Here is a 12,398-nt window from a genome sequence, read left to right as displayed (position 1 = left end):
GCTTCAAATCTCAACACAAGTGCTTTCAACTGAAGTGGACTGTTTTTCTGTACGTCCTCACGTCTGCAAGCCAGTGTCCAGTCAGAGCATATTTTATACGCAGTATGTGCATCGTACTTTGAAGTGGAGAGAGAGACAGATAAGAGACACAGTATGTTGAATTATCTAAGTCAGTAGGTTATTTTGTGTGGTTTTTGGTCATTCTGTGTCTGTTGTGGTCAATTTCTTTTTTTGTTCTGCTGTTGGTAATTTTGAGTCAATTCTTGGTCCTTTTCAGTGTTTTTTTTAGTCATTTTGTGCCGGTTTCAGGGGCTTTTGTGGCTATTTTGTTCCTCTCTTGGTTTGATTTTTGTGTTGCATCTTTTTCTAATTTCTTTGGGGCCTTTTAACTCAACCCTGGCTCCTGTAGGACGTAGTGGCTCCATGTTTTTTCATCGGGCTGTGTCCTCTTTATTGTATATTATGTATTTAAAAGTTGTTGGCACAACATTATTTCGTAAATGCTATAAAATGGCTCTGGTCGCTCCTGTTTCTGTAAATCTTAATATTCATAGCAATTGCTGCAGGCAAGTTAACAGTCGTCATTTGTGCACCACTTACCCACAAATCTCACAAAAGTGAGACATGGCAACAGCACCAGAGGGGAATCGGTGCAGCCACAGCAAGGACACGTTTTCTGTGGTAGTTTGTGAGCAGATTCTGTTCATTAACGCCTCAGGTGGGATGCAAACGAGAGAGGACGATGGAAAAATGAATAGAGGCAGCTCACAGCGGTGCCTGTGAAAGAGTGGAGGATTGGAGCCTCCTGTGAACTCTGTAAAAGACAAGGACAAGAGCAACAAACCAGACAAAAACACTGCCGAGGCAACAAATTGTTTTTTTGCTCAGCAGCTTTAATAAACTGTACGTATGATCCACAAAAGGAATATAGACTATTTACAACAAGTGTGGAAAGCTGCTGCACACAGTTTAATTAGAATTCTGACTATTACTTTTAATCTTAATTTAGTTTTTTGTTTGATTCCAGACTTGCTGGCATTGTGGGGGGGGTTGTCTTTTGCTGCAGAGTCAGGTCCAAATAGACTAAATGCTTGTGGTGAACTTACTGGACGTCAAATGTCTGAATAAGAAGCTGATTTCAGCTGGAAAATCTCCTTCAGGAGTCACAGCAGAGTGCTAACCGGGGCACCATGCTGAAGTTTTCTCCACTGTAGATGGTCAAAAAGACCAGTCTGTTTGTGGACCAAGTTCCACTGCAGAGCCCAGTGTGTGTGGTTAATAAACATATTGTTTGTTAAGTCAGAGCACGACCATAACCAGGTGCTGTGAGAGTCCAAACACAACCACAGACACGTTGAATGATGCTGCAGTCAGACAAACTGGATGCTGCTGCGCACAGCGCTGTTGCAATTCGGTGCCCAACAATGGGGGTTTAGCTGCTTTGAGGACTAAGGGTTGCCCCCTGAGGCCTGATGGAGGCACCGGTGAAGCCGCTGCTACTTCGGACACACCGTTTCACAGCACCAGAGGAAATGTGACGACCATACTGCGCGATAACTGACAGATGCTACATCCACAAAGTCCCTGTGAAGTCGAGTTTTGTCATGTGGATGAGCTGCTCCTTTATAAAGCGTCTCGCTCGACTGGAGCAATGAATGAAAAATGAAGAGACCAGAGGCCTTTGAGAGGTCTCTGCTATGTGGAAATTGTGTTGTTGTTATTTCCCTTTGTTGCCCTCCAGCTTTCACATCATTCATCCGCTGAGCACTGCAGTCAGAGAGCGAATGTCTTTACATCTCTCTTCTGTTTCACTTTCTCATTCTCTCCTCACTCGAACGCACGCAAACACACACACACACGCACAAAGGTTGCCATGGTGACCCATATGCTGTGCTCTGGATGTTGCCATGGCACCACTGTTTACTAAGAGCTGAGTGTTTTGTTGGCACAGTTGTCGCTCTGCCTCCTCCGGCAGCTCACATGAATAAAACAATTACGTTTGGCCCTGTTGAATGCGGCGCCGCATGTTTACTGACTCCTGATCATAATAAGTGACGAGGAAGAGGAGGATGTGGGTGGGTGTGTGTGTGCGTGGAGATGATCTATGAGCGGATGTCTGAAAATAATCCTGGAGGGGTTGTGTTAGTGCCGAGCCGAACGCCCGGGACAAAGTAAAGGAGGGAAGGCAGTGATGTGACAAGGCCCAGTTAGGGAGAAAAATACAACTTGGTGAGAAGTGGTGGAGGAAGTAAGTAAAAGTAGTCTAGAAATACTTTCCATGTAAAATACATGCATTCAAAATCTTAAGTAGAAATACTTGGAAGTACCAAAAGTACTTGTATTCTTTATGCACAATGTGTTGTATTGTCTCGTTATTGGATGATAATTATTGATACATTTATTGTTGCAGCTGGTAACGATGGAGCTGATTTAAATGACTGTATACTTGATAAGATTTAAAACGTCAAAGCATGAAGTAGCAGAAAATGTAGATATTCAAAGCTAAAATAGGAAAAAACAAACATCTTTACTCCAGCTTTTAATCCAGTCGTAGTGTTTTTATAATCAACCTTTGCCTCTTAAAGCAGTCGTCAGGAGGCTGCAGAAGAGATAATCCAGTAAAATTAACGTGGAGTGTGACAATACTTCAATCTTTTAAATAACCGCACACAATGGCAGCGTTTCTGCTTCCTGCAACTTCCTGATTTAGCATTATTTGACTGCTGTTCATGCAGAACAAGAGTTCAGGTATTAAAAGTCCAAAATTGGTCCATGTACAGGACATTCAGTAGCTGAACTCTCGGCCCATTTTTGTTTTTTTCCAAACTCCATGGATACAAAAATGTAATCAAGACGGACGGCTTTTATCAGCCGAGGGCAACAGGCGTGAACATTTTAGAACATTTTTCTTTTTTTCTTAAGCTGCTCTCCTGTGTAACACTGATGAAATGTCCTTATCTCTGGCAAACTTATCCTCCTTGAAACCGAGTAGGTTTCAAACCGAAGAGGTTACCTTGGAGACAAACAGCTCACATCACCCACAGCGCAGTTTTCGGTTTTCGTGGAGAGAGAAATAAGGGGAGAAAAAGGACAAAGGCAACCTTCATTGAGCTGGAATCTGTTACACTGGCCCTCAGATGCAGAGGTGATATATTCCCTCTCTTTGTGACACTCAAAGGTTTGGCTCCTTTTCAGCTTTGCCTTCACAACCTGTTCTCAACAGTAAATCCTTTATAAATGCAACAAATGTTCAAACCCCTTGTCCCAGACTGGGGACTCTCTGCAGCTAATCGATGCAGCTCTCCGTTCACTCCTGCAGCATGAAGCACTGCTTTGTAAAGACTCGCTGACTTACTTATACGCTACGGCATCAATGCCATTTACTTAACATTCCAAAGGCATAAATCCAGCTAGAAGGATGCGTTATACACATTTAATATGCAGCTTGAAGCTGCATAAAGCTGTGGTTTGTCAATTAGGAGGCAGAAAAAATTACTTCAATGAACTCAACACTAGTGATGCAGAAAATGTCATTTAAACTCAGCTTTTTCTGGACCTTAAACAGGTTCTTCTTGTATCCACATCTAACCAAAGCCTAGTGACAGCTCTGCCAAATCAGACAAACTCTTTGGATAAAATAGGACTGTCCAGCTAATGGGGGCATCAGTAAAAAACACTTATGTTGCAAACGTAGAACAAAATAAAGTCTTTTAATTAAGGAAACCGTTGGAAACCAGCATCAGGATCACGATACCTTCATGTCACGCTTGTGCAGATGCACAATGTTAACACAATAGGGACTAGTTTGTTTTTGTGATGTAGTGTAGATAGGTCTGATATCACCTGAACATTTTCTGTTTTCTGAGCTGTTGAAGTGTCATGTAGTCATGTCCATTTTTACTTCCTGGACGTGGCTCAGTAGTGCATTGTCCTCCTCTGTCCTTAGAGTCAAGACAAACTGCATCAGGAAAAGCGCAACTTGATCAGAAAGAAGAAACAAGGAAGGTAGGTAACGTCCGTTAAACGTGAGCCACACAGCCTCCTCTCCACCTGGAAAGAAGAGTCTACACAAACACACTCGGCCACACAACACGAGAGACGAGGACAACGAAAGCAGGTCGAACTGTTAGGAGCTGATGCTGCAAATGTGTCGACACTCTCCTTTTTCTCTGGTTCCTGTTTGTTTTTGCTTTGCATCTCACCGTTAACCCTCATTCGTGAGTGTGTTTACATCACACACACACACACACACAGTGGCTGGTTTGGTTTGGGGAGGGGGCTGATGGAGCAGAGTACACAGAGAGCTGGCCTGCCGGCCAGGTTTCAATCTTGCTCACCTTTCTCGTTCGAGAGCTGCTCCGAGAACAAACACGCTTTTGTTCTGCTCGTGACAGCAGAGACACAAACTCGTGCTGCAGGACCAACATTAGAAAACATGCTTTTATTTCTGTGTTTATTCCTGAAAATCATTCAGGGGCTGCTCTTGTAAGTCTGACTTTTTAAGACAAAATACAATTCAAAATGCTGTAAATACACTGAAGATAAATAAACTCTTCTTCCCAGTTTACAGTCAATAGGCTCCTCTGATACTAGAGACTGGTCAGAATCTACTTTGTGTTTATTCCCTTTAGAATCCGAAAACTGGCTTCTACCCTGAGGTTTGCAAAACTGGCTGGTTGTGAGCACGTTTCGACCAATAAAAACAATCAAACAGTTTAGTATTCATTTAACAAATCCCAGATTAATTGAAGTAAAAAAGTCTTGTGGAGACGTTTAAAATAAAGGCATCGTCAACTGATGGATTTATCCCCCCGTGAGTTTCCACCGCGTGTCACGTTTGGAATTAAGAGTGGACCCAGGTGCAAAGCGATGAGAGGGAGAGCGGCAAAGAAAGTCACATTTATTAACCAAATACAAGGAAAAAACACAGGGGAAGACGAACAAACTCACTCTAAAAGGACAAAAACTAGTACGAGTACAGAAGGCTGAGCTACATATCAAGACAAAAATCTAACACAGGCACAAACCTACAAACTAAGAATTTAACCAAGTGAAGAATCTGAACAGGATATTAACATGAACCAGAATGGTTAAACAAAGACTATGGATACGAGTATTAATACATGAACTAGAAAACAACCACAGACCAGCACTAGAGAAAGTAAAGAGTTAGAAGGTTCATGCAAAACTCAGGCACTAGGAAATAAACACGAATCAGGGCTAGAGACACTAGGAATCTGAATGACGACGAGACATGAACGGAATTAACGAGAACAAGCCTCAACCAAAGAGTGAGGGAGTGGGCTTAAGAGAACTGAAACGATGATGTCGGTCTACTACGAGAACTGAAGGATCTAAACTTGAATGAAATTACAGTAGGGAAATATACACAAAGCAAACTCGAGATGCCCATAAACCAAAGATGTGCAAACAGAGAAACAGACCAAATCTCCACAAACTAAAATCAGGAACTGGGCAGACAACAGGGGAAAACAACAAGGATCTGGCAGCGAACTGTGGGCAGCGGTGGGTTTAAGTAAGTCGGGGAACAGGTGAAATTAATCAGAACCGATGAGGCGTGTGAAGTGGCCGAGGTGACTACAGAAAGGCAAAAGGGGAAGAGTGGTTACAAAATGCAAATCTAGCTGCCTAAACAGATAAAAAAATAAGAACAGGGTCTCATAAGGTGCATTTCCACAAGGGAGATGCTGGTAACCTTTTTTTCCCAGGACCTTAAGCGAAGGAACCTTGATGGATTTACATTTCCACTGCAGGGCCAAAGCCCTTCAAAAGATTAAACAGGTTCCTGCACCGAGACACCGGTGACGAAACCTTAAGGCCTTTATGTGAAGGCTACGAAAGAAAAGTTCCATCCAGTTCCATCAAGAGTCTCCGAGGCTCCTGAGCAAAGTGGTTGATCCACACATTGATCTTTTCCTAGCGCTGCTGATCAGCGACACCCAGATGATACAAAAAAATACCTCAAATTACACTGAGCTTCTCTTCCTCTGGGAGAGATGTCAAAGCTTTGCTGTAGTCTCAGCTGTGGTTACAATGACAACTGGGGGCTTGTGTTGACAGACGGAGCACATTCTGTTGGTGGAAAAACTGTCGGGTTTCATTCTTTTATCGTTTTTTGTTATGTGTAACTGAAGAGGAAATTAGAACCTTCACCAAAATAAAATGTTAATATGTTATAATAACATGGTAATATATTAAAGACTGTACAGATGGCGCCTTTGTTCAGCTTTGCTGTCGCTCCTTCTCTGCTTTAACCAGCATTTGTGGTTGTTCTGGTGTTATATGTTGCTGTATTAGCCCTGTCAGCCAACAATTGTGTGTCGGCTGCTATTTAATATGATCGGCACGCGTTATTTCACATCCAGGAGCTCGTGGAGGACTACGTCACGTGGACCGGGTACAAAGCGTTTTTTCCCGCCTGTCTTTCAGTGATCATTGACGTCACCGTAATACCTGCTGGAGGAAAGAGCGAGGCTCCAGAGCTGCTGTCTAGATGAGGTGGAGGACATCTCAGTGGGACAACACCGGAACACTTGGTCCACCTCTGTTCAGTCAAGCCTCAGGAATCTTGATGTTGTATTTGATCAACCTACGTCCTTATATCAAGATTTAGGACAGGTGGTCAAAAACTAAAGTGAGGATGTTGTCCAGTGTAGATTTAGAGATGATCATTCATGCTTTTATCTCATGTCTCATGGACTTATTGTATTTCACTCTTTACTTGTCTTAACGTGCTATAAATCACCTTCAGATTGTTCAAAAGTCGGCAACGTGGCTTTTAACGAGAACCAGTGGAAGATCCCACATCACACCAGTTTTATATTCTCTTCACTGGTTAGCAATCAAATACAGAATCGATTTTAAAATTCTGGTGCTCACTTATCGAGAGCACCAGTTTAAAGGTGGGTGTTTCCTTTCAGTCAGTATAATATGCTCAGTCTTTTAAAAAGCAACTGAAGACACTTTCAGATGAGCTTTTAGCTGACTGGGCTCTAATGGTTGCATCTTTGTTGTAGTTGTGCTCTAATTTGGATTTGAAGTTTTATCTGTATTATTTTCTATTTTCTGTATTTTTTTTTAAAGCACTTTGTGATTTAATGTGTGAAAGGTGCCATATAAATACATTTTACTTACACTGGAAGACAAACCCACCACATGAACGTCAAGTCCACCAAAATCAATGTGTCATGAGAAAGGTGCTATTCATAAAGTGGGCTGGTAGTAAAGTCATAAATACATTTTGGGCTTCTTGATCCTCTAAATTTATGGGGTATATTTGGGCCACTTTTACATCCTTTGGCATATCGTATTAGCACCACAGGTACCCTGTGGCTTTGCTAATGGACTCTCCAAAAGTGCCGGTGTTTGAAGCCATGGGAACAACTTCACATGCACAGAAGGTAGAGCTTCGAAGTTACACTAAGTTACAAGATAAATTACATAAAACAATGCTACAAATAGTGACATCACACATGTTATGGTTGTTGTTAAGGACCCAGAAGCACAGAACACAGGAGGAAGGTAAAGAATGTTAATTGGTAATATGAACTGAATGGATGAATGGGAATCAGAAGGCTGGTGAGTATTATTTCACGATAGCCGTATTCTGAGGGAGGAGGGGAGGCCGGGCACTGAGAACAGCCAGCAGGCAGCCAGACAAAATGGGTAAGCGGGCGGACAAGTCCCCAGGTTAGGGTCCTAGCAACAGGCTTCCGGCATGTAACACACAAACAGATGTAACAGCTTGATTTCAGGCTGGTAATGAGTGGACAGACAGACAGAGAGATTACAGGGATCCAAAAACGCAATGCAGATAATGGCTGGAGGGCTCACTGAGGTCATGCAGAGAGACAAGCTGGCAGAGGGCTGTGGCGAGAGCTGGGTATAAATAGACAGAGGAACAGATGAAAGCAATCATGGGTGGTGAAGCTGCTGGAATGAACTAGGAGGAATGAGCCAGAGAACCTACAAAATAAAAGCCGGGAACAGGAAGTAAAGCAGGAGATTGGACAAAGTGTCCCCACAATAGTGCAAACACAATCCAGAGATCATCAGGTGGCCATGCCTTATGTCGTATGATGAATCACCTTTTTCTCTTGCACCATATGCTGCGTTAGTGGTTTACTCGAGGAAGAAGAGGCATCAGGATGCAATATGGGAAGGAGGAAAGCCGGCGTAGGCAGTGTGATACTCTGGGAAATGCTCTGCCAATCACTTATGGTAATATGATATATAATTCTTCAGAACAGAAGGTTTTTATAGCAGCAGATTAATGAAGGAATGAATGATGATGATGGAGTGTCAGCGTACTTTTGGCCCTGTGCTATAAAGCACCAACAAGCAGCCAGAGAACGAGTGCGACCGCAGGTTTGTTTTCACGTTCCACTAATTTCAAAGGGAAGTAGTTTTACTGCGCTACATTAATCTGACATGTGTCAACATATGCTGATGCTGATACTGATCCATCTTTTTCCTGGACAAATGTCTCAAAGTTGTACAAGAATTAAAATGAATCCAAAAAACTGTCAGAGTCATATATGAGATTCCTCGTCACCTGGTACAGGTTGAATGCAAAAGCATCTTCAGTCACAAGCAGAGAATTCAATGACTTTTCGCCACATTAATGTGCAAAAAGTCTCCCGCAAAATAAAACCAAGATGGAAGTAAAATCGAAAAAGAAATCTTAGGTATCGTCTTTGTGAAAAGCATTTTGCACACTTCTGCGTGGTCTCTCTGCTTTTCCAAAGAACTTTGATTTCCTGCCTCACGCTCGGTCGTCATAGAGCCAAATTTAGAAACAGCATTATGGAAATACATCATTCAGTGAGTAAGTGGGAGCAGAAAGTGAACCAGGGGTATGAACACTGCTGTGAATAACAGGTAGGTAGGTAACAGGTCTTTTTTTTTTTTTTTTTAAATCCCCTTTTCCATTCTGATCTGTACAAAGTGGCGCCTGCAGGTATTTACTGTATGAGGCTTAAACAATAATCCACTCAAACATGTAACAAGAGATTTTTTTGACAGGTAAAGCTTTAAGCCTGGACAACATAAAGATGCCAACGAGAAGTCCCCATGTTCGGCGAGCGGCCCTGGAGTCGCTTCTTTGTAACGATTATCCCTGGATTTTGGAGCTGAGCACAGAGCTATGTGCTGCTCCATGAGCCCCCGTCACCCTGGGGGAGCTTATTACCAGCACTCCAGGCTGAGATTTGAGGCATGTCAGCTCGTGCTCGGATGTAATTAATTCCACTCCTTTCCGCTCTTTTTGTTCTCCTCCATTAATCTGTGTATTTCATTACGATCTGCTTGCCTTAGCAGCACAGAGAGATGGGGGGGGGGTCAGGATAATATGAAGATGTCTAGTTCCATCGAAGCTCTGGGGACCAGCGCTGGGCTGCGATGCAATTTTAGAGAAGTAGCTAAACACATGCTAAAAAAAAAGTTCATCCTGATCATTACAAACCTCTGCAAATGGACAATTTTTATAATCCGAGCCCACTGAGTCTAGAAGACCATCGTTTTATCCCAATACACAAGCTGCTTCTATGTAACTAAACATTACTGCAACACAAGTGGCAAAACCATTCAAAACTTAACATAGTGAAATATGCTGCCTGGCCAAAACAAATCAACACCTACATTTAATTAAGCAGTAATATCCTTCAGCTGAATAATTACTGCAGTGATTATGTCCCAGGTGGCAACAACGAGTAGCTGAATCTACTGAATGACCAGGTTTTTCCACCGGTGGACTTTTTCTTTTCTGATGGCACAGGCATATTTCAAAATGACAAAGCTAGGATTCGTTGGGCTCAGACTGTGCAAAGGCTTCAGGAAGCATGAGACGTCATTTCCACACATGGATCGGCCACCTTAACTCCACTGAGCATCTCTGGGATGTGCTGAGGCCTTTACGCGTTCGTCCAACTCACCCATCGTTAATACAAGACCTCTGAGTGCCAATGGTGGAAATGATGCCACGGAGAATTCGTGCTGTCATCAAAGCAAAATGGCCGACGCAAAAAAATTGGGTTTAATCCCTTGAAAATATCTGATCCTGCATAAAATATCAATTTGTCTGACCACAGAGAATTTTTTTTTTAGTTATGTTTAGACATGTGTGTGTTTTGTTCAATAAATCAAACACATGAGAGCTGGTGGCACCTTATCAACTTAATACAACCAACGTATTCAGTGTGTTTCATACTGTCACTGCCATTTGACACAAGAATGAAACTTCCAGCACTGATTTGACTTATTATTCTTGTTAACAAAGCTGCTTTTTAAGTTAATAGCTAAACTAACATACGGTAAACAAACCATCTATATATTCACCGCCCTTGAGCTGATTTACCAAATTGCTTGCAGGGCACTTGCATGTATAATAATTCCAAAAAATGATCATCTTAATAATCTTAACATCTTAACAGCTAGTCACGCTAACATGCTAGCAATCTAAACTGTACCACAACACGATATGTAATCTTACCATGTGCTGTCAGCAATGTTCACCTTCTACTCACAGTTAGCGTGTCAGTCTTACGCTGCAGACGTCATTTGTTGGAAAGCCATTAAAGACACACCTGGCTCATCCAGTGGAGCCAGTCGTATGTGACTTCATGTTGTTTATTAATTCATTTTTTTCTATTGAATAATATCGATCAACACACGCCGACCGGCCGCAAATTTTTCTGATGTTGGACGGACACAGAGGTCTCAGCATGCTAACGGTTAGCGAAGCAAAGCAGAGATGTCGCACATTCACAGTAAGTAACTTCCTTCTTGGTTTTGGTGTCGGTGTAGGAATTGTTGAAAATGGTAATAGTGCGGGAAATAACTGGCCTGTATTTCAGTGGGATTTCTCAATTAAATATAGCTCAACTTCACTGTCAATCTGTTAGCATGCTAACGATACAAGTGTACCCAGTTTGTAAGGATCTTAGGATCCGTTTTGTTCCTTTTAATGGCAGTTTAGTTTCATTCCATGTAGAACATAATTATGTTTATGTCCAGAGGAAATATGATTAAAAGTCGGGCTGTTTTTTTAGTGTGATCATCTAAGATAAGACACAAAGATTCCAATATGCTGTAAAAATCATCCTTTTTTCTAATCTAGTTCAGTTTGTCTTCTCCCTACATTGACGTAGCCCTGTCTGTAACTCCCTCTGTCCACGCGTCTCCTCCTTATTACCGTCCACTGTGAATTTTCTGGATTGTTGTCCACGAACACACCACTGGTAACGGACAAAACAGGCCAGCCCGTCTTTCCAGTTTCCGTCTTTCGCTGGCGGATTATCCCGGCAGACAGCAGCCAAACACGGGTACTACCCCGACGAACGGTGTGTACAAATATTTACATTTTATTTGGAGTCTGTTCGGCAAAAAGTACGCAGTCACAAAAAGAAGTAGAACCACAGCGCTTGATGTCTTATTACCACAATGTACAGTACGCAGCACTGACAAAACCAGGCCGGAAGCTTTGAGACACTTTCATTACAGAAATGCTTGTATAAGGTCATTTGTGTACAGCTGGAATCATTTTTGGCAATATTTAGTAAAAAAAAAGTACTTTGAACTTGACAAGAAAATGATGAAGATGATTGGAATCATTTTAACATGTTAACTGTTAAGAAAACAACAGCACTGTCTCACTTGTTCTGGCACTTTCACCAAAATCACACAATTCTCACCAGCACATTTATTTTAAGTTGTCCCACATTCGGGATTTAAGTGCATCCTGACACTTTGCCCAGTGACTATAATAAAATCTAGTTCCTGAACACTAGGTGTCTGTATCACATTATACGTCATATTAAAGAACCAGGAAGCACTTTGCACCAGATCTATCCAGCTGACCAGTATCAGAAATAATGTGGTCAAAAGTTATTATCTGATCCTGTGAGGAGATCACCAGGAGATTCACCTCCATCAGTAGCTGATGCGCAACAAAAATCCTTGATACACCATTGACTTGCTGGTTTAGGGCCCAGACGTACTTACTGTTTAGATCACATGCTTCCTTGTGTAGTTTGCATATGTCTTGAGGATTTGAAATGTTTGGCCCTGTATTTCTTCCCTGTGAACTTTTAAGAGAAGCCGCATCAACACTGAAAGAGATTATTGACAGGTTGGTAGACGCAGGTTTTTGACAACGGGGCTTCCACAAATTTCTTTGGGACTTAAACTGCTGCTGAAATCCCCTGATACCACATTACTGACAATACGTATGTGTAGTGGTAATTTCTGACAAGTTCACAACCGACACACGGGGTTAAACGAGGGCGCAATTTTGCATTGCTGCACACGTAGTGAAAATGTCAGTATTTCTGAAGCCTTGGGTTGTGATTAGTCGTGTAACCCTGAGTTGCTGGCAATTG

The 12,398-nt window shown here is 42.2% G+C and overlaps 1 long non-coding RNA gene across 1 annotated transcript; it reads left to right on the top strand.

The window, feature by feature from the left end:
* The first annotated feature begins 2,138 nt into the window (after nucleotides 1-2,138).
* Nucleotides 2,139-4,933, top strand: LOC137132603 (uncharacterized). The gene is made up of 3 exons (XR_010915152.1): nucleotides 2,139-2,248; nucleotides 2,993-3,145; nucleotides 3,947-4,933. It is a non-coding gene; the product is annotated as an uncharacterized lncRNA (long non-coding RNA).
* Nucleotides 4,934-12,398: the final 7,465 nt, after the last annotated feature.

Source organism: Channa argus, chromosome 9 (assembly GCF_033026475.1).
Source record: "Channa argus isolate prfri chromosome 9, Channa argus male v1.0, whole genome shotgun sequence".
In the NCBI taxonomy this organism is placed as follows: domain Eukaryota; kingdom Metazoa; phylum Chordata; class Actinopteri; order Anabantiformes; family Channidae; genus Channa; species Channa argus.
The sequence above is the reverse complement of the archived record's forward strand: the minus strand, read 5'-3'. Positions and strand labels throughout refer to the sequence as shown.